This window comes from Coenobita brevimanus, chromosome 39 (genome assembly GCF_032717465.1).
Source record: "Coenobita brevimanus isolate Jiangsu-jjx chromosome 39, ASM3271746v2, whole genome shotgun sequence".
In the NCBI taxonomy this organism is placed as follows: domain Eukaryota; kingdom Metazoa; phylum Arthropoda; class Malacostraca; order Decapoda; family Coenobitidae; genus Coenobita; species Coenobita brevimanus.
This window is the reverse complement of record NC_136992.1, coordinates 26,496,801-26,501,780: the sequence shown is the minus strand read 5'-3', so window position 1 is coordinate 26,501,780 and position 4,980 is coordinate 26,496,801.

The following is a 4,980-nucleotide window of genomic DNA, read 5'->3' as shown; positions in this document are numbered from 1 at the left end:
CTGGCCATCTCTCTCTCTCTCTCTCTCTCTCTCTCTCTGAAATGATGCAATGTCGAGCTCTGATTCATAGTTGTGGTAATAGCAGCATCAGTAGTATTAGCATTAGTACTGGTATTAGTACTTGTAGTAGCAGTAGAAGCAGCAACAGAACTAGTAATTAGCAGCATCTCTCTCTCTCTCTCTCTCTCTCTCTCTCTCTCTCTCTCTCTCACACACACACACACACACACACACACACACACACACACACTGAAATGATGCAATACCGAGCTCTGATTACTAGCAGTAGTATTAGTTGCATTAGTTGTAGTAGTAGTAGTAGCAGCAGCAGCAGTAGTAGTGATAGTAGCAGCAGCAGCAGCAGCAACAGCAACAGTGGTTGTAGTAGTAGTAGTAGTAGTAGTAGTGGTGGTGGTAGCAGCAGCAGCAGTAGTAGCAGTAGTAGTAGTAGTAGTAGTAGTAGCAGCAGCAGTTGTAGTAGTAGTAGTAGTGGTAGTAGTAGCAGCAGCAGCAGCAGCAGCAGCAGTAGTAGTAGTAGTAATGGTAGTAGTAGCTATGTTGATGTGTGTCAGAGTCTGTTTACGTCACCGTCACAACCAACAGGTCGCAAACACACACAAACACAGGTGCATTATTGTCGTCCAAGTCGACGGAGCTGATTCGAAGCCGTCTTCGATAATACCAATCTGCGCCGTTTTTGTCGGTCGTGATAGCAACCCGACCGAAGCATTTTTCATCGAAACCAAAACCATCTTGGTATCTCTCCCAAGCGAGTTCGGGAGCAGTCTTGGTGCAGCAGGTTATCGCTTAGAGAGATTGAAAATGGCCGACAGGGAGTGGTCAGTGATAAATATTATCCAATCACCACTATGTATGCTACTGTATATAAAATCATGGTGCGGGAGGTTAATATTAATAACGTATATAGCCAGTTCAGCATAAACAAGAGCCATGAGCTTTTCGTAGATGACCCTTTACGGCGGTGGTTTCCAACCTTTTCTAATTCTCGCTCCCCCTCACTGAATGACACGTTCCCTGCGCCCTCCTTCCTCAAATACCGTATTTTACTGGCATAGTTGGCACATGTCAATAAATATCACAGATTCTTAATCTTTGAAATTGTTTATACTGTATATTCAGATACCCATATTTCTTATTCATATCTGAAATATTTTCTCCATATTTAGAAATTACTGAATTCCATCATAATTCATAGTTTTCAAACATAATTACCCTCTTTATCAAGCTTTCGCGCGCCCCCAGGCAGCCCTTCGTGCCTCCCTAGGGGGGCGCGCCCCACGGGTTGGAAACCACTGCTTTACGGCGACCCTTTTGTTTACGTTTTGCTCGGCGGCTGCAATTTTTCGGTTTTACGTAGCCAGCCTGCGGACAAACCAAGCAGCCATAGACGCACTTCGAATCCCAAACTCCACCTGGGACGACAAAAATGCGCCTCAAACGAAAGAACAAACTGTTAACACTTTATGTCCGTCACGACGAATGTTCAAACCCTGCTCTCAGCCACACATAACGACATTAGTACGCTAACACCAAGCCACCGTAGGATCCACGTTCACCTACAGGCTACGTAACAACACAGATATCCATAATGAGTAAATCCACAGCACATCATCTCACACACACACACACACACACACACACACACACACACACACACACACACACACACACACACACAGCCCTGGAGTATGCATCAGTAGTCTGGAATCCTCACCTCAAGAAACACATAGATAGTATTGAAAAAGTTCCGCTGCAAGATGAGTACCAAGCTTAAGGGATCTAAGCTACGAAGAAAAACTAGAAAAAACTAAATATACCAGCACTACTGGAGAGAAGGAAAAGAGGACACATGATTATGTTATATCAATGTGTCTCAGGGAAAGAAAAAATACACATAAATGAGTATATAACCTATGGGGAAGCTTCAGCAAGAGGACACTGCAAAAAAATGTATAAAAAGAGAGGCCATAAAGACGTAAGGAAATTGAGTTTCCCAAGTAGGGCAATTGATCAGTGGAATGCACTACCGAATGAAATAGTGTGCCAAAACTATCTACAAATTTAAGGATATGGACGATAAAAATGGTTTAATACACGGGACAGTACGAGCTTGACTCATCCCTTTAAAAATACAATTAGGTAATAACAATTAGGTAAGAACAAAAGCGTACCCAGTGAAACAGTTTATCATATCTACACACACACACACACACACACACACACACACACACACACAGACACAGACACAGAAACAGACACACACACACACACACACACACATCGCCAGCATTATTGTCTATCTGTTTTATCACGCCTTTTAGCTCTTTTACACTTATCTTGCTTCCTTTTATTTTAATCCACTTTACTCTCTACTCTGATCACTTTACCCATTTCCTCATTACTGCTATCTTATCCTTACTGCTTCCTCTTCAATTAACTCTTATCTTATTTACTTTTTTGCCTTATAACCTTACTCTTATCTGTTTTACCCTTTATTGTTTAATTCTCTCTTCTTATTGTTTCAATTTGACCCCTATCTTTATTTTATCACTAATTTAACGTTAAAAATTCGTTCTTCTTACTTCACATTAACCTTACTGTTTATTCCCACATTATTCTTATCAACATTACTCATATTTTTAGTCATTCCTCTTCTTACTCTATCTCTATATTCAGTTCTTCCATTCAGTGACTTTCTTTTTTTCTTTCTCCTAACTATTTTCCTTCCCTTTGGAGAGATTATTCGTACTAGAAGGGTTAGTAATAGCCTTGTTTCATTCACCCACTCAATATTAGACTCTTCTGACTCTAACCTGACCTAAAATTGCCATCTCGCCATCTTGAATGCCAAATTGCTATAACACAGAAGTACGCTGCAATACTCTTTTTACTCTAACTTGGCCTAAAATTGCCATCTCTCTATCTTGAATGCTGAGTTGTAATAAACTAACTCTGATGTACGCCGCTATACTCGTTTTACTCTAACTTGGCCTAAAATTCCCCTCCCTCCATCTTGAATGCTGAGTTGTAATAATAAACTAACACTGACGGACGCTGCTATACTCTTTTCACTCTAACTTGGCCTAAATTTGCCATCCTCCATCTTGAATCCTGAATTGTGAGAAGAGACGGACACTAGATTACGAAGTTGGTCACAAAGAAGTGCAATGGGAGGTATGTAGAGCGGTAGCATTGTCTCTCTGCCTTAATGCTTCCTGAAATATAAGAACATAAGAAGAGAGGATAACTGCAGTAGGCCGGTTGGCCCATGCTAGGCAGCTCCTAGAAGAGTAACTGAACTACTAGAATGAGATAAGGATAGCAAAGAAGAAGGCTCTCCCCCGCCCTCCGAACCCTCCAGCCGATGCCGACAGGAAAAAGTCAGAAAGAACACCATGCAGTATAGAAAAACTGGCGTGGACATTTTACAGTAAAGTGTGAAAGAAGAATTGAGATTATCATAGTGTAACTTGAAAAGGAAAAATTATGAATTAGTATTGGTTACAAGATTTCCTTTTTTCTATATCCACCCCTTATTTGTCATATGCTTATCTAGCCTATGTTTGAAACCCTCAATGGAAGAGGCAGCAACTACTTTACTAAGTAGCTTATTCCATTCGTCTACTACTCTATTACCAAACCAATTTCTACCTATTTCCTTACTGAAACGGAATTTTTCTAGTTTGAAACCATTACTTCTAGTTCTATCCTGTATGCTCACTTTAAGTACCTTGCTAATATCTCCCTTAATTATACCCTTCATCCACTTAAACACCTCAATCAAATCTCCCCTTACTCTACGCCTCTCTAGCGAATGCAGACTTAGTCTTTTCAGTCTGTCTTCATATGACAGGTTCCGGACGTTATGTATCATTTTTGTTATTCTTCTCTGTACATTTTCTAACGAATTAATATCCATTCTATAGTAAGGACACCAAAATTGTACTGCGTAGTCTAAATGTGGCCTTACTAATGCTAGATAAAGTTGCAGTATTACTTTTGATGACCTATTGCTCACGCTTCTCGAAATAAATCCTAGGACCCTATTTGCTTTATTTCTAGTATTAATACAATGTTGCCTTGGTTTAAGGTCGTTACTAACCATAACTCCTAGATCCCTCTCGCATTCCGATTTGCTAATTTCTTTGTTATCTAAGCTGTATTTAGTGTCTCCAATGGTTCTGCCTACGTTAAGTACTTTAAATTTTTCAACGTTAAATTCCGTTTGCCAAGTTTGAGATCATTTCGACAATGTATCGAGGTCTTTTTGTAAGTTATGGCAATCGTCAGTCGAGTTAATGATATGCCCTATTTTTGTATCGTCGGCAAATTTGCTGATCCTGCTAAGTTTAGATCTTTATATATATATAATAATAAATAATAAAGGACCGAGTACTGAACCCTGTGGTACACCGCTAGTTACTAATCCCCAATCCAACTTAGTTCCATTTATTAGTACTCTCTGCTTTCGTCCTTTCAGCCAGGATTCTACCCATTTTAAGATATTGCCTTTTATACCGTGTGCTCGAACCTTTCTATATAACTAACCTTTCGTGAGGGACCCTATCAAATGCTTTACTAAAGTCCAGATAAATAACATCGTAAGCTTTATCGCTGTCTACTGCCTCATAGACCTCCGAGTAGAATGACAAGTTTGTGAGGCAGGATCGTCCTTGCCTGAATCCGTGTTGACTTTCGTTCATACGATTAAATCTTTCTAAGTGTTCTCTAATCTTATTTGCCAAAATTGACTAACATTTTTCCTACTATTGACGTTAGACTTATCGGACGATAATTCGACGCAGCTGATTAATCACCCTATTTAAAGATGGGCACTACGTTTGCGGTCTTCCACGCCTCTGGAACTTCTGAACTTTGAGTCATTAAATAATGTTAAAAGTGGCTGACATTATTCTTCTTTGGTTTCTTTTATAATTTTTGCATATACTGTATATCGTC